Raw genomic sequence first — 18,568 nt, 5'->3', positions numbered from 1 at the left:
TTCCTTTTTTCTTTCTTCCTATCTATCTTTTTTTTTTAACTAAGCTGACTAGAGCTTTGAACTTGCTCTGTAGCCTAAAATTTGCATCCATCCAAGTCAACCTCATAGGCAGCTGAGATGACAAGCCTGTATCACCAGCCAAATCTACGTCAACCTTTTTTCACCCTGGTAGGGTGCTTCTGCCATCAGGAGGAAAAACTGGGGTAAATCTGGAACCACAGAACAGCATAGGGGATTTATAGACGGACTCAAAGCACCCAGTCTGTGGGAGATGAGCAATGCTCCAGCCGTGTTTTACCTCCATGACCTGCCCTTTTTGCCTTACCATCCTGTTCTTGCCAGCCAGTCACTCTGGGAGTCAAATCAGCTAAGATGGAGCATAACATCCTCCTCTTTCTCCACCGAGCCTCCTTTTCTGTTCAGCTCAAAGGCACCCAGAGCTGTCAAGGGCTCTGCTTAAACAAATAATCACACTGACATAGTCTTCAAAGCTTTCTTTCCCAAGTGCCCTTATGTATGGTTATGGTTTATGGTGTGAAAATAAAATATCTTCTACAGGCCCATAAGATTGACATTTGGCTCCCAACTGCTGGGAATTCTTGTCAAAGCTATAGAAATTTTAGGAGATGAGGGTCTGCCTAGAAGTAGGTCACCTGGGGGCATGTTCTGGTAGCTTCCTCCCCCGTCTCTCTACTTTACATCTACCATGAGATCAACAGCTGCCCTGAGTCACATATTCTGTTTTCTATGATATTCTGCTCAAACTCAGGGGGTCAAGAAACCATGGACTGAACCTTCTGGCACCACATTCCAACATCAGCCTTTCTCTTTTCAAGCTGCTTCTGTGTTTTGTTTTGTTCTGTTGGTCACAGTGTGACCAGTGCGTGTCTACTGCCCCACTTCTAAATTACAATAGCACAGTGGCTTAACATAGATTAGTAGTATGTGTCTCTACAGATAAGAAAAGTGATATTTTGACTGAGATTCATAGTTTTCCAAGGTTTTGCCAGCCCTGTTTCGTGTGTGTGTGTGTGTGTGTGTGTGTGTGTGTGTGTGTGTGTGTGTGAATTCACTGATTGGCTAGACTGACTACAGCACACCAAATTGACTAGACTGGAACTAACCAATTGACTAGACTGGAGTTCATTGCTTGACTGGAGCTCACCAATTGACTAGACTAGAACTCACTGACTGACTAGATTAGAGATTACTGACTAACTAGATTGGAGCTCACTGACTGACTAGATATGAGCTCACTGACTGATTAGACTGGAGTCCACTGACTGACTAGACTGCATGCAGCTCAATGACTGACTAGACTGCAGCTCACTGGTTGACTAGACTAGAGCTCACTGGATGACTAGACTGGAGCTCGATGACTGACTAGATTGAAGCTCGATGACTGACTAGACTGGTTGGCATCAAGCCCCTTGAATCTTCTTTTTAATCCTTTCCAATGTTGGATTACAGACATGTGCTATCAGTTTGACTTTTTCTGAGGATGCTGGAAATCCAAATTCAGATCCTCATGCTTTCTCAACAAGCACCTTACCCTCAGTGCCATCTCTCTAGCTCTAAAACCATCTTCTTGTGTTTCTGTTGGAATCTACATATAGTAGGATGTGAATGACTGATGATGTTCTTCAAACACCAAAGGAGAATGCATACTCAAGTGTGAAAATCAGAGAGTAGAATATGAACTCCTGTGTGTATTATACAATTACAAATTTTTTAAAGATTTATTTATTATTATAAGTACACTGTAGCTGTCTTAAGACACACCAGAAGAGGGCATCAGATCTCATTACAGATGGTTATGAGCTACCATGTGGTTGCTGGGATTTGAACTCAGGACCTTCGGAAGAGCAATCAGTGCTCTTAATCCCTGAGCCATCTCTCCAGCCCCAAGTTACAAAATTTTGTCCTGTCTATAAGTACATCATGTCTTGTGTTCCTCCTCATCCTAGGTGAGAAGGATGTGCAGAAAGCTTCGCTAGACTTTTCTAGCCCTGGACTCACAATACCTCTCTAGTTTCCATCAAATTATCAGCACAAAAATCACCCTTACATCCAGGCTCTGTGTTTTCAATATTTTAGGTAAATGTGAGCCATAAAAGCTCTGCTGGTCTCACTCTTGGGTCAAACTCAGCCATTAATCTCTTAACCAAGTGACCCAAAGAGAAAATACAGGTGACTGGAGTTTCTGCCTAGGAGGTATTCACCACAATGGAATTAATGCAAATCTCATTGTCTCCAAATATCTATGGTATTTAGATAGGGTTTTGGTTTGTTTTCCCTCTGCTTTGAGCTCTGGAAGTATGGGTAGTCTGCAACCTTCTCTGGTGATAGAGGCCCATAATTGCAATCTCATGACAGTATGGTTCAGAAAGGCTTGCTTCCTTCTGCAAATGTTCTATTAGTCTACAATGGAGGCTTTAAGATTTAAGTATGTTACTGGGGGATATGTACAAAGACAGCATTCTTGTTCAACCACAGAGAATAAACTGTCTTTGACTATGAATCATAAAGAAGTGTTCACAGTTAAATCAAATTGCATTCAATTCCAAAAGCCTTTTTTTATGTGTCTTTATTTCAAAAACATAACAACATCCTTCAGTGATTTCCTACTAGATTTCAAATTCAACAATATCAACAATTGAAAGAACAGAGTAAAAAAAAAAACACTTTAAGTAAATTAGTCTTGTGTTGATTTAGTTTCTTTCATCAAGAATTTTTTTAATGTTTTTTTAAAAAAAGATTTATTTATTTATTATATGTAAGTACACTGTAGCTGTTTTCAGACATTCCAGAAGAGGGCATCAGATCTCATTATGGATGGTTGTGAGCCACCATGTGGTTGCTGGGATTTGAACTCAGGACCTTTGGAAGAACAGTCAGTGCTCTTAACCACTGAGCCATCTTTTCCAGCCCCAAGAATTTTATTCATCTTTTGAAAATCTGTTTGACTGAGGTATAACTCATTTACAAAATAGCACCTGTTTTATGTTTGGATTTCTGTGAGCCTTTGGCAAGCTTACTTGAATCTTGGCTTGACCACCTCACCATCGGGATGTAGAAAATTCCCTTGAGTGTACTGAGGAAATGACATTGGCTTTAGCCTCAGATAGCCCTTCCACAGCAGCCCACTGCCCGACTCCATCCCAGTCTGCTGCTTCCTAGTATGCACACTGCCACTACTGATCCCCCTACTCCAACCCCATCCCATTTCTCCTCTCTTGGGTTTCTCCGTGCAGCCCTAGCTTGCCTAGAATTCTTTATGTAGACCACACTGTCCTTGAACTCACAGAGATCCACCTGCCTTAGTCTCCCAAGCACTGAAGTTAAAGGTGTGTGCACTACACCCCACTTGCAACAGCTCTTCTCTCATTCTGCAGAGACCCAAGGCTCCTTCAGGAATCCTCTGCTCAGTTCCTTCTTCCTCCTGAGGTCCTCTACCCAATCCTGAGTGAGAGAACCTGCTTTACCTTAGGGGACCTGAGATAATTCCTCTGCTGATCTGTTCTCCACCTGATTTACTTTCCTGTGCCTCTTTGGAACCAGACATCTATTTCTTTCAAAACCCTCTCATGTCCTTTATAGTATTTTGTTCAATAAGTGCTATGAATAGACATCTTTTGTAGAGTGTAATTGAGCATCATTTTCTCAAGGTTTAGATCCACTCCAGACATCCTCTACAGGACCCACTCTGTGCTGAGAGCTCTGAGCACACACACACTGCACACAGGGACCCATTAGCTCATTTACCCTTTAACCTCATTTCTTCACTGACTAGCACAAGATCATCTCTCTTCAAGGCACTGGCCCAGAGCATTGGCTACATCTGTTAGTGTGTGCCACACTCAGCTGGAATCTCAATGCTAATAATTAACTAGGATAACATCTTTACTGGATGGAAGCCATTTCATTCTCTCTAGAGAGCTAGAATGTTCTTTGAGGGGTTTCTGGACCATAAAAATAGAGAGACATTTCCTTTAGCATAGCATTTCCGGAGAGGTCAAAGAGGAAAGTCAAGTTTCTTGACATATTTCCTAGAAGTGGTGACTGTCCTGCAGTGGCATGGATTAACCCCAAATGACCATGCTGTTGGGTGTCTGCTTGCCAGCCTGCTTCCAGTTGTAATCCAAGGAAGTCCTAGTGGAATACCGTTGTCCCTTCTATGTATATTGCTGACACAGATGGACAATGTTTTAGTAAGAGTCAAGGAAATCTACAGAAATAAAATTTTAACAATTTTATTTAAGCCCAGTACCAATAGTTTTCTTTCATAATATTCTATAGAAATGTTTAGTGTTTGATAAGTCACTTATCCATTTTCTGTCGTACGCCTTTTTCCACCCAGTGGTAATAAGGAGGCATACAATGAGCTCTTCTCCATGCAGTTTAATCATGAACCTTTATTTTTACTTCTTCTCTAGCTAGCTTCTTTCTCTTTATCCTACTAATCCCTTCTTACATCTTACTAGTTACATCTTTCTACTTTCTTCTTACTTACTCCTATTTCCTACTTACTCCTATTCCCTACATCTTACTACATACATCTTACGTCTATTCTTATTCTTACATCTTACTTCTGTCCTTACATCTTACTTCTATCTTTACATCTTACTTACTCCTATTCTTACATACATCTTACTTCTATATCTACATACTTACTCCTAATTCTATTACATCTTACTTCTATTCCTTACATACTTACTCCTAATTATTATATCTACATACTTACTCCTATCTATATAACTTACTTCTAATTATCTCCAGCCCCCAGCCCTTATGGGTTAAATACTTTCCCTGGTCCCAATCATCATCGGCTACGTGGCAAAGCACAATAGGCTGAGGGAAATCATGCCAGCTTGCATCACAAACTAGAGGCACACAGCTTTTCCAACTAAGGCTTGTTTATCTCAATGCTCTCTGCTCTGGCCGGAGACCAGGTGTTCAATATATATATATATATAGGGTGGCAGCTGTGGCTCCTCACAATTTTCTCTTATGATCGAGTAAATTTTTGTCTTTGAGAGGAGGTCTTACTATGTAGCCTGGGTTGAGAAAGAATATACATGGCTGAAGAGGTGGCTCAGCTGTTAAAGGCAAGGCTCACAACCAAAAATATAAGAGAAGGAACATACAATTCTCCTGCCTCAGGTTCCTAGTAAGAGGCCAAATCTTTTAAGCTCAGACTCCATTTTAGAGAACCTGACCTAAGTTTGAACTCAGGTAAACTAACAGGCTAGTACCTAGCCTTAGTTTCCAAGTTGCCCCCCACCCCCAACAAAGCCAGTCTCTAGGCTAATCCCCAACAAGACCAGTGTCTCCAGATTATTCCCCCAACAAACCTGCACCCCCAGGTTACAAGCCCACCCCCTGCCTAATGACCACAAATACAGAAGGGAGCAGATATTAAGTTTATGATATGACTCCCAGCACCAGCCAATTATGTTAAAGGCCACAATATCTTTCTTTCTTTCTTTCTTTCTTTCTTTCTTTCTTTCTTTCTTTCTTTTTCTTTCTTTCTTTCTTTCTTTTTTAAATAATTGTTTACTTTATTTATATGAGTACACTGTAGCTGTCTTCAGACACACCAGAAGAGGATATCAGATCCCATTACAGATGGTTGTGAGCCACCATGTGGTTGCTGGGAATTGAACTCAGGACATCTGGAAGAGGAGTCTGTGCCTTTAACCACTGAGCCATTTTGCCAGCCCCCCACAGTAGCTTTCCAATGAGGTGCTTGCACACTCACCCCCTGCTTGATGCTTACTATAAAGTCTTGCCCCAGTAGACATTCGGGCTCCTCCCCCAACCAAAACAGTCCTTCATGGTGGTGGTGCATGGGGGGGGGGTGTGGTCTGAGCTAACTCAAATAGAATAAAGACCCTACTGTGAGTTGCATCAGACTGTCTCCTGTCTGTTTTTTTGGGAACACTTCCTTGGCACTACACTAGATATACTAAGATTACAAGCATGTACCAATCTGCCAGGAGGTAACCTTAAAGTTGAGAAACTGTGGAAATTCGAAGAAAGGAGGTGGCAGTTGTCTCATCCTTGTCCAATATGAGTAATTGACAAATGATCAAGAATTCAGTGGAGGGCGAGACAGAAGCCAGGACAGGAATACTTATTGAGAACACACTTGATAGGTTTCCTTCACCAATGAAATGAGCCAGTGCAGTGCTCATTCGTCTACTCCAGTAGGTCTACAGTATCAGGGTTAAAAGCCTGATCATGGACAAGAGGCGTTATGACTTCAAAGGGAGTTTGTACCTCCTGGGTATTCAGTCAGTCGCTGGCATTTCCTAACTTAGACATGTTCCAGATTGATTTCTGCTAAGTCTGTGGAGAGATCTACATGCTTTCTTTATTCAGGCATTAATGTGCCCTAAGAAATATTTCATTATAGCTAAAATTGAGATTTAACATTGTTTCCTGGCCTCCACAGTGCTTCAATGATCATAACTGATTTCCTAGCTGTTATTAGCTTGCAATTTTTACAAGGGAAGCTGCCTTAGCAGACAGGGAGTCCCTAGAATTAGCAATAAAGGTCAGGCATTATTGCCTACTGATTCCCACAAAGAAGCTGCCTTATCAAATGGTATCTCCAGAGTTAGAGATAGTAGTCAAACACTATTGCTATCTGTAAACATAGTTAGAACTCTAAGAGCAGTACCACACAAGGCAGAATTGCTTTACTAGACAGTAGGCAAAAAGCTTCCTGAACTAATGTTTGTGTTACAAGCCAAACAATTCCCAGGAGCTGCTAGAATGGGACCTCCTGGTACTTATCTGCTTCTGACCACAAGAGAGTTTGCTTAGGGCTGCCAAGATAGCCCAGCAGGGAAGAGCACTATTGTTCTTCCAAAGTAATCATTTACACTTGGCTATTTGATTTTACTGACTTTGTGACTGCTACCTGTCTACGTGATCCCTGACATTCGCCCTGTTTCTGTATACTATATAAGCCTGATTCTTATTTTGTGAAAATACATTCAGATAGCACACTTCTTGTGCCGTGTCTGTCTGTCACCGCCAAATCCCTTGCCCATCTGGCCAGAATTTTCATCACCCTGAGGAACAAGGACTCCCCGAAAGAAACCCCAGTCCGTAGCAAGCCAGTTCAAGCCAAATCAAAGTATAAAGGCAGATTTATTGGGGGGCAGCTCTCAGGTGGGTCTCACAGGAGGAGGCCAAGGAAGTCAAAGTGCAGACAAAATGGGGGAGCTTGCAGAGAGTGGGGGGATAGGGAGAAGGAAAGGAAAGGAGAGAGGGAGGGGGAAAGGGAGAGAGGGGGGAGAAAAAAGTGAGCACTCAGAGAGAAGAAATGCAGAGAGGGAAAGATCTAAATATCTGGATAATATAGGGGACAGCCTCTGGAGTGGGGGCAGAGGGAAGCCCAGGCTGGAAAGTTCAGGGTAGAGGGTCGGGTATACTAGCCAAGCCCTGTAACAGGTAGGCACTGAGGGATGCTGGGAGAACCTGGAGGCCAGGTCTATTTTGATATTTTAAATAAGCACCACAGCTTCTTGTCCCTAGTCTGAAACCCAATAGCACCAAACTGCATTGCCGTGCAAGCCTGTAATGGTAGCACCTTGAGCCTAAGGGAGGAAAAATATCACACACACACACACACACACACACACACACACACACACACGCATGCACGCACGCACACGCATGCACGCACGCATGAATTCAAGATATTTCATTGACTAGATATCAATGTCACACAATGCCAGTGTCTAAATACATATATTGTTACTCAGCTTCCGCAGTCACAGTCAGTGCTTGTGTCATGAAATGGGGTTAAAAGCACCACCCTTCTTGCTTTAAACTATGATGAGAAAGTGCAGTCAGTGCAGACGGAGACAGGGTCAGACATTTTGGAGGCTTCTATTTTTTTTACTTTTTGGCAAAATTTAGTTTACCTGAAAAATCTGGCTCCCATGCATTGTGAACTGCTTGGTCCCTGAGAGTACAACTCCCTGCTCCCTTCAGCAGGCAATGGTGGGGACTGACGCCTTCCAAATCGGGGCTTTGGTTGGCTCCTGGGAAGCTTTCTTCCTAGGATAAGCATCAAGATATGTAGATTGGCAGGACCAGGCTTAGTAAATGACAGAAACTCGATTCATAAGCTGAATGTATAAAAAGCGCCCTCTGGGATTTAGAAGTAGGCCCAGCGGTGAGGACAAGGACTAACATGGCTGGTTTGTGTCAGCCTCACCCTGCACACATAGCTTCCGTCCCACACTGTCAATGTGCCCATCTTTTCTCTTAAAAAGCAGACCTTCGTGAATGAATGCAAGAATGAAGGAGCAAGCTAGGCATGGGAGGACAAAAAACAAACAAACAAAAAAAACCTGTGGAGTTAGAAAGCCATGCTCGTTGGCGAGCAAGAGTGAAGTGGAGCCGTGTCCAAAGCCCGAAAATCTCATCCTGAGTCCTTGCTCTGGGCCTGCGTGTTCTGGCCCACACAGCTGTTACAACCCCCACCTCTGCCACCCTTTAGGTGGTCCTGTAGCCAAATTACAGGCTTAACCTCCTCTTTCCCTAAAAGAACACATCCAACAAGCACCTGTAATTCCTTTTCATGCAAATGATGCACTCCCCACCCCAGCCCTAGCCAATGATGTACATTCTCTTGGAAAACCCATAACCACTTCCCAGGGTTTATATAGCCCTTATTCATCCCTAATAAACAGATCTGTTTCACAGAAAACTGGCTTGGGGAAGGTTGTTTCTCCACTGATCAGGGTCCTGTGTTGTAGGAGGAACAGCGGCAGCGCAAAGGCATCGTCTGCTTGAGGACCTAATTGAGGACTGCCTGAGAGACCAAGGATTGCTGGCACAATGCTAGCCAATCAGGAACTGCTGTTTAGAAGAGATGCTTTCTTGCGACCCATGGGGCACGCGTGGAGGGTATTAAAGGAGCGAGCTTGCTATAGCGTTCCTCACCAGATCCCAGAGTCTGTGTCCTTGACTCTGTAGCACCTCATCTCCAACCACCAAGGGCAGGTAGGGTAGGGTCTGCAGGGAGTAGTCCAGGAAACAGGCAGCACTATGTAGCCCCTTTATTCCTTCCAGTCCAGCCTGACCAACGGGACCGCAGCACAGGTAGACTTTATATGGCTGCTGAGCTTTACTTACTGAAATTGATTACTTAGGGAACTTCATCTGGTAGGCATTTAGTCCCAAGTTTGTAAATCTGAGATAATTGTGGAAGTAGACAGGTCTGAGAAAGATGTTACCTCTGTTATTAGTCATTGCTCTTTAATAGCTGTAATAATAGTAGCTCAGATGCGTGGTGCTCACTATGGTCAAGGCTCTGAGTGAAGCTTACATTATGTAATGGTTACTCCATCGTGATAGGCTATTTACGATGCATAATACTTTTAAAGTAAAGAATCTGGCCGGGTAGTGGTGGTGCATGCCTTTACTCCCTTTAATCCCAGCACTTGGGAGGCAGAGGCAGGCAGATTTCTGAGTTCAAGGCCATCCTGGTGTACAGAGTGAGTTCCAGGACAGCCAGGGCTACACAGAGAAACCCTGTCTCGAAGAAAAAAAACAAATCTGAAACCTGAGAAGTTCAGTAATGTCAAGAGACTGGGGAAGAGACAGGGTGTGGTTTAGAAATCCATCACTCAGAATGCACATCACAATCTCACATATATGTGGAAGACCCTAAAACATCAGCTTTCCCTTCCTGGCTCATTGGTAGAGCCAGAAAAGGAATGCACATTTTAATTTTTGTTCATTAAAAGCTATGGGATCAATTTGCTTCTTCATTGTTTCAGAAAAATAGAAATTGAAATACAACAATAGAATTGTTTTAGAAAACAGGACACACGCACACTCGAGCACACACATGAGCACACACACACACACACACACACACACACACACACAAACACCCACAAAAATCAAAACCACATCTAGTTGTATTGCAGAGATGCAGAATGCCCCAACCTAGGGCCGTGTCTGAGCCGCCCTTGTCCTACAGCAATACACAGCCTCAGAGTGAGGGTGGATCAGACCCGGAGGATGGCTGATCCCAACAATCTCTGTCCCTATGGATGCCCACTCTTTAGGACCCCAAGACCTGCTTAAGAGTAATACAAGCCCAGGCCAGCTTCCGATGGCTCCCACATGTCTTGCTCATCTTTTCCTGTCACAGAAGCAAGTCTGTGCTCATAGCAACTCTAGCTGCTTCTGTGGAAGACAGTTGATGTCCAGGAGCCAAACTGGGTCACTTTAGGGCTTAGTATAGCTCGGTCATGGAGAGTGTACTTGGCTTGTTTGTAACCCCAAGCACAATCCCTACCTTACACATGGACCTACCCACCCACAATTTACATTATTGCCAGATCAGCCTTTTAAACTGCACTTAGGAACTATAGTTGAGAGACATCAAAACAATATTATTTTGTCATTATGCTTGTTGAAACGGGTTCCCTGGGGCTGAGGAAATAAGCCGTAACAGCCTTAAACTCTACTATAACTATGGATTGGTACTTTTGACTAAATTTGCTCACTTTCTCTGCAACATTTTATAAAATGATACTGTATCCATTGCTGAGATTTTTTTTCCCCAAGGCATTTGATGGCTTTCAACTTCAAAAACTGGGTCATTTCCAAGTTTTTTTTTTTTTAAACCATTGTTAGAACCCAAGACTCTATAAAGGAAGACCCTAGACTCAAATAGTACGCAAAGAGTGTTTATTCTGTAGAAATTACCAGCATGCAGGGGTTAAACATTTATCAGAATGGCAACCCCAGACAAAGGCATGCAAGCCTTTTATAGAAAACTAGGAAAATTTTAACAAGGGTTAGGTAATCTAAAAAACTTCATTGGTGGGTGCTGGAGAAGTTACATAGGCCGGTTTTTGATTGGCTGCTATGTTAGTTTTACTTTGGTGAGGCCTTGAGGAAATTCCAGGAACAGACTCCGCACCTCTGAGGTTCCAAAGCCATTAATGATTAACAGCCCATTGTCAGTGGCTCCTTCTGAAAAGCCCAATCTGCTGCTTCCCTGGGAAACCCGAAACTTCACCTGGGAGCTACTTTCCTGGATGGATTTTTAAACTTCGTTCTCTGAGACCTGATAGCCTTTATGTTAAGCGTCGGCCTCTCTCAGGTAGTGCTTTGCCTGCAGATCACAGAACGTTTCCCTTACGGTAAGTGTGGGTTTCTGTTTTGGAGCAAATATGGACTTTGGGGGCTCCTTTGTACGCCCCAGGGAAGATGAGAGAGAAAAAAACCAAGTAATTAAGTCCACAGTAAGTTTTGTAAGAAAACCAAGTGGGGACAGAATGGAAGTGGAAAAGTTATATGTTCATTGGATGGAGGTTACGGAACTTTTACTTTGGAAATTGAGGTGTTTAGAATTACTGGAACTACCACATCCACAGTAGTTTAAAGCAACACCATCTAGTTCGCACGCCTCTTCTGTAGATGAGCAGTCTGCTTGGCTCTACTTTGGGTCTCCCGAGAGGCTGAAATCCAGCTCCAGCAGAGCTGAAAACTCCAGGGAGAGTCTGGAGCACAAATGGCCCTCATCAGCTCCACGCAGTCAATTGAACTTCTCAGTTTCTCATTGGCTGTCACAGGACGTTGTTCTCAACTCCAAGCTGTGCAACCCAGTGTCACCTGCTTCTTCCTTCACAGCTGTAGCCAGCCGGACCTCTGGGGTTCTTATTTCCTGTTGAGAGCTTCAGACCCTCTCTCCTTCCCACCTTCTGCTGTTGATCTTTCTGACTCCAGCCAGGGGAATGCCTCAACTTTAAAGACAGAAGCGATTGCCGGGCAGGCTCTCTGCCGACCGAACCAGGCGAGAGGGAGAGAGCCAGGTCCAGCCAAGAGGCGAGCCTCTCTGGGCTGAGCGGGATGGTGAGTGTCGCAGCTCGGATCTCCTGCCTCCGGAGAATAACCACACGGAGCAGGGAGCCTGCCAAAGCAGGAACTCGTTTTTACTTATCAATCCTTTCTCTTATATAGGGCTGAGAGAGGAGGTGGAGTTTTCAGCTGGGTGAGATGACTTAGGGGGAGGGGAAAGTTGACGAGGAGTATGGGGTGACTGAGGGAGCCAACAAAGTTACTCTATGTCAGCAGGATCTAGGCAAAGGCAGGTTTAAGCAGGTTATGCTGAGTCACTCCAGTACAGAAATGAGTGAGACAGTTTACAAAACTCAAGCCAGGCTCAGGTTTGTCCTCAAGGCCCAAGACAGGGCCAAATAGAGCCCAACAAGGGATTAGGTTGAATACATGTGGATAATCTAGAATAATATTCCAATTTTAAGATTTGGGATCTTAGTTCCATTGCTCCATTCCTTCATAGTAGGGCCAATTTCCTTTCTGACCGACTAATCCGGGATGAGCATCTTGAGAATTCTGTTCATCTGAAACACGACTAAAGAGCTAAAGAAGGGCAGCTAACAAAGCTTTATTCAGAATTCCATGTCACTGCTGCCTCTGGTGTTGGCAAATTGTGATAAGATCATCATCTGAGCCAAAACTATGTGACCAGCACACAGAAATAAGTTTCAATCTTTAAGTAAATTAAACATATATTCACAGATGTGACTCACTATTTTGGCCAGTGAGATGGCTCAGTGGGTCAAGGTGCCTGCTACTAAACCTGATGACCTCAGTTCAGTACCTAGGACACACAGGATAAAGGCAGAGAATGAACTCTTACAGTTGTCCTCAGATTTGTGCATATATACATACATATGTATGCAAAATAAAACAAAATACAATTTAAAGTGTAATAATAATAACAACAACAATAAAAAGAATCAGTTTTGTGCTGGCTAAGCCATACAAATGTCTCATGTTCAGCAGTGTTGAATTACATGCCCGTCTCTCTGCAAGTTCAGCACACATCATTTAAAGCCCGGGTCACAGTGACTGGTGGAGATGGCTTACCTGGGCCAGTGGGCCTGGGGAATGACCACGGCTGAGGTTTCCTAGCTAGTTGATTTTTATCCTCTAGGAAGGTTAAGGGGTAGAAAAATAATGTGGAGCAAAGCTCCTAGTACTTGGTGTTGGAGAATGCCTTTTGGCTTTATCAAGGTCTTAAGACAGGGGCTTTGACCAGTAAGAATCAATTCTAAAAGCCAATTCTTTTAGAAGGTCTCCAGTTGCCCATCTTCCCACCTCTATGTTCATAGGGCTCACCCCCTGGATCTACAGTCTAGCTATCTATCAAACCGCAGGAGGGTTGCCAGGGCTAGCGCCATGGAAAATTGCACTTCACTAAATGAACTTGAGCTAAATCATTCTGAGAAAACAAAAAGTTCACACGGCTTTCGCTTGTGTGAGTTCTTGTGTGGATTCTGGTTTAGGTAGACTAAACCATGGAGATGAAACTTAGTACAGTGTTTGGGTCCACAGATGGACACGGTTGACTCACTGTCATCTGGTAAACACCATTTAAGGGGCCCTGCTCTGCTTCACTGATGCCTTATGATGTGGGGGATTCACCTGCCCATTAGAGACCTCCAGACACATCCCTGACTTCTGAACTGTCAAAGATAAAAATCTGCTTGGATTGGATGTAGGGAATCACATAGAATTTGTTTGAAATCTATTGTCTAAGGTCCCATTCTTTCAAGAATACTTCTGACTTAACTAGGATATTTGACGGAATGACCCTTTGCCTAAATAATATGTATTCCTGACATTAACACTAGGCTTTTTCTTTGAAAGCCTCTCTTGTTTTCTGTGTAGGCTCCTGTGGATGGATTGTTTGGGAAAAGTGTTCTTAATTTGGGCAAGTTCTGGCATTTGTAATGGTCCAGCAGTGAGGCAGAGAACCTGGTCATGCTAAGTTGCAAACCAAGAGTCTGAGACAACCACCTCAAAGCATTAGCATCAAGCTAAAATAGCTCTACCTTGTGCCAGTCACTACCACGTGAATGGAAGTTAATATCTCTAACATATTTAACATGAAGTGGGGAGCACTAAGGGTTTGGAAGGAAGTACAACCTTTGGGATCTCCAACTGTCTGTGATCAAATGTGTCTGTGTTCTACCACTCACGAGCTCTGTAAATCTAAGTGGGTTTACCCATTGAGCTGTTTGCTTATCAGCAAAAATGATGGTTCTTCAAAGGGTTAATGTCAAAATTCAATGACAATGCAGGACAAATGACGGACAGGGAAAAGAGTAGTTAAAGTCTTTACCATTAATATTAATAGAGTGAATCTACCCACAAGCTATTTCTATTCTCAAGATATGTGTAAGTTACAAAACAGATGGTTAACTGTCTTGTTGGATATGAGAAAGGAGAGAATTTTAATTTAGAGAGACTCAACACATAGGAACAGCTTATTATTTGAACCTTTAAAAAGGGCCATGCTTAGGGTTGTCTTGATCCATGGGGGGATGGGCACAGTTGCCAAGCATAAGAAGAGAATGCATATGGGTTTTTGAGACGATCACCTTTGTGAGATCACCTGTGTGAGAAACAGCTACATTCTGTTTTGGGCTTGACTGATCTGGTTTACCTTTTACAGCACTCCCACGGAACAGACACCAGTACAACCTACACCCATTTTACCAATAAGAAAACCGACATGCATAGTTTCAATCGTTACCATCATACTGCTAGTAAGTATCAGAACTGACATTCAAGACCCAGATCCACCCACACCACAAGCACAGGATTATCTCTGACGGAATGCAGCTGACCACCATTCAGGAGACTCAAGAAAGCTGCAAGAGAACAAGAGGGGCAGCCGGCCATTCCAGCCCAAAGCCACGTTCCACTAGAAGCCCACAAGGCATGGTTATGGAAGCCCCTGGCATTGTAACAACACTGCCCACATTTTGTTATGTGGGTGGTCAGAGAAGTGTAAGGTAATAAGTACAATAATAGACATCACATATTGGCTTATGCTATGTAAGGCAATATGATCAAGCTCTACGGTGAACTATAAAAACAGTATTCCCTTATTATAGATGAGCAAATAGGATGAGTGGTTTGCCTAAGTACAGTACAGTCAGTCACAAAAATGAAAAACACTGGGAGTATCTAAAATGTAAGACAGGGAGTTGGAGAGGGGCGTCACTGGAGACCTGTTGAGGAAGTTAACAGTTGCAGGTGCCTGTGAGATGCTTCTGTGCTACTATGCCCTGTAAACTCAGCCAAAGGGTCTTTGGAAAGCTAAAAGTTCTTCCTGAGAATGGTTTTGGGGACAAAAGGCTAGTGAAAACCTTCGTTACAAAGGAGCTGAGTGTCCGGTGCAAAGGGCCTTGCTCTTTTAGAAGAATTCAGTAATAGATGCATACATAACATGATTTATAGCTGTAATAAAGATGCACCTGTATTTATAGAGTCCTCTCACATTTGATGGAATATTCAAAAACTTCCTCAAAAAAAGGCAAGAGAGAGAGAGCAAAGAAAACATTATTCTTTCAGGTTAGACAGTGACTTGTGGGCATAGATAGATTAAAGAAAAAGGAAACCAAAACACTTTTAAAACTTGCCAATCAGGGGCTGGAGAGATGGCTCAGTGGTTAAGAACACTGACTGCTCTTCTAGAGGTCCTGAGTTCAAATCCCAGCAACCACATGGTGGCTTACAACCATCTGTAATGAGATCAGGTGCCCTCTTCTGGTGTGTCTGAAGACAGCTACAGTGTACTCACATATATAAAATAAATAAATCTTTTTTAAAAAAAAAAAACTTGCCAATTAACAGCAGGTATTCTGAGGAGGATGGGATAGAGAAATTTCTTACCAAACCACTCCAGCATGACTCCCACACACCCTTTCTGGGTAGTTGCATTATAATACATTAGCTTTTTTTTTTAAGCCTTAAAATGCCCCACAAAACAACATGTCTTCATGCTTAATTTTAATTATCACAGAAAATACTTTGTGATAAAGACTATTTGAAAGTCTATTTGAAACCAAAACACTCCAAAATGAATATTGGTAATGAACCATGTGCCTGAGGAGTACCCCTTTGAAGGCTGAAGTAGCCCCATGTGGAAGCTGCAGGCATGTGTGAAACTTCAGGCTCTGGAGGGAAACCTTTGGTCATTGCTGTTGGCTTAGAGAACTGTGGTAAGGGTCTTAGTCTCTTTTCTCAGTGTTGTGGTAAAGCACGGTGACAAAGCCACCTGTGTGAGGAAAGGGCTGATGTTAGCTCAGGGTTCAAGGTGCCCTCAGTCCATCCTGCTGGGAAGTCAGAGTCACCTGAGCTTGAGGGAGCCCCACCTGGCATCTGCAGTTTGTAAGTGGAGCGTGAGCAAAGCATGCTAATTGTGCTCAGCTTGCTCTCTCCACATTGTGCAGTCCAGGATACCTGCCTAAACGTATCACCTATAATTAAAATGGATTTTCCCTCATCAATTAACATAATCAAGATGATCCTCCTTAGGGTTGTATTGCTGTGAAGAGACAACATGACCATGGCAACTCTCATAAATGAAAACATGTAATTTGGGGCTGGCTTACAGTGTCAGAGGTTTAGTCCATTGTCATCGTGGTGGGAAGCATGGTGGTACGAAGGCGGACATGGTGCTAGAGGTGCTGATCTACATCTTGATCTGCAGGCACCAGGAGACTGTGTGCCACATTGGGTGTAACTTGAGCATAGGAGACTCCACAGTGACATAGTTCCTCCCACAAGGCCACGTCTACTCTAATAAGGCCACACCTTTTTGTAATGCTACTCCCTATGGGTCAGGGTTCAAACACTGCCCCATCAACTCTAGAAACAAACAGGCCTCATAGGATTTTGTGCAGCATTCTAGATTGTTTTATTGTAATGTTCAGGTAAATATGCATCTGCATCTATTTTCAACTACAGATGGGATATTTGATATGATTTAATATTTGTACTTTAATGGCTTCCCTGCAAGAGAAACTCTTGCTTACATTGTGGCAATAAAGGCACATCTCCAGTACTTCTAATAGCATATTATATTACTCTTTGTACCATCACTCAGCATGCTTTGCTTTGGGAGAAGTCCTCTGTGTGTCCCCAGTGACCATGGCTTTTAGAGACCTGCTGTATGAGCTCTTATCCTGGAGTGTCTTCTTTGCTCCCTCCTCCTTATGTCTGATATTAGCCATGTTTAAAGGAACAGGCAAGCTTTCTTTTTTTTTTTTTAGGAGGCCTTTTTAGTCGCTTCTGAACCCCTGCGATTGAGGCACAAAGAGGGTATATTTAAGGGGAAATGGCAAAGGAAAGGACTCACCTCAACTCCCGAGACACTGGGTTTACATGCCTCAGTTTCAGTACAGCGGATGGAGGCCACTGAAGAGCAGCGCCCTTCTCAGCATCATCTCCAGGGACACCATGCAAACTGCAGGTGTTCCATGCTTAGCTGCACCTCTCTTCCTCCCTAAACCAGAGCAGCACTTCCAATACTAGTTTGTGATTTCATTTAGGAGAAGGGATTCCTTAAGATAAGTAAATAAAGCCAGTCTCCTCAAATTAATAGGCATTCTTACTAATCTTTATTTTTGTTTATTTTTTTAAAGATTTATTTTGTTTATTTTATGTGTATGAGTACACTGTAGCTGTACAGATGGTTGTGAGCCACCATGTGGTTGCTGGGATCCAAACTCAGGACCTTCGGAAGAACAGTCAGTGCTCTTACCCACTGGAGCTATCTCGCCAGCCCCTTAGTAATTTTTAAACTTTAATTGTCAAATGTTGCTGAATTTTGGAAACTGGATGTTGTGAGTTATATCCTTTGACCAATGCAACTTCAAAGCCACAAAATTTGCATGTTCATTATTAGCTATTGTTGACACCTATGCCCAAATGCTTTCTCAAAGCCCTTGCTTAATATATTTGCACTGTTCCTCTTTTCCTCTTTAAATTTATTTTGAGGATTTTAAATATGATACAGAATTTATATCATCTATCCTATGGCTCCCCCGCCCCCCAACTTCTCCAGTGACCCTATCACCACTCTCTAAATTCAAATTCATGGTCTCTTAGTTTTTAAATTATTATTGTTTTACACACACACACAAACACACACACACACACACACACAAATGCAGCCTGTTGAGTTCATTTAGTGTTGCTCACATCTCTATGTGTTTAGGGCTTGACCACTTGGGACTGGCTCACTTTTCACAGGGCTCCTCCCAGGAGCAAACTGATTCTCCCTCTCTCAGCAGCTATTAATTGCCAGTAACTCCTCTAGGGCTGCTTCTTAGTGATACAAACAAGGTGTTGCATTATTCCCAGTTCTCTATAGTAACAGATCTTATACAATAAATCTGTAACTCCATAGAAAGGGGATTTATTGAGGAGCAGCCAGAGCGGAGGTCTTTGGTCAGTATCACTTCCACCTGTCCATAAACATGGGGAATATCTTTGCAAAGAAATGCGCATTTTCATAGTGGTCTGGGATGCTGCAGGGAGGGCAGCAATTCTATACAAACTGAAGCTGGACGAAATTGTGACCACTATTCCCTCCGTTGGTTTCAATGTGGAAACCGTTGAATACAAGAATATCAGCTTTACCATGTGGGATGTGGGCAGCCAGGATAAGTGCTGTGGTGCCACCACTTCCAGAACACCCAAG

The 18,568-nt window shown here is 43.1% G+C and overlaps 1 long non-coding RNA gene across 1 annotated transcript in view; it reads left to right on the top strand.

Annotated features, from left to right (window-relative positions):
• The first annotated feature begins 11,830 nt into the window (after positions 1 to 11,830).
• The window catches only part of LOC116076211, a 26,797-nt gene continuing 20,059 nt past the window's right edge, over positions 11,831 to 18,568 (top strand). The window contains exons 1-2 of the long non-coding RNA XR_004112864.1: positions 11,831 to 11,898; positions 14,528 to 14,870. This is a non-coding gene — a long non-coding RNA (uncharacterized LOC116076211). The remainder of the gene's footprint in view (positions 11,899 to 14,527; positions 14,871 to 18,568) is intronic.

The sequence above is a fragment of the Mastomys coucha genome, unplaced genomic scaffold (assembly GCF_008632895.1).
Source record: "Mastomys coucha isolate ucsf_1 unplaced genomic scaffold, UCSF_Mcou_1 pScaffold4, whole genome shotgun sequence".
NCBI lineage: Eukaryota > Metazoa > Chordata > Mammalia > Rodentia > Muridae > Mastomys > Mastomys coucha.
Note: the sequence above shows the minus strand (reverse complement) of the source record. Positions and strands in the feature narration are given on the sequence as shown.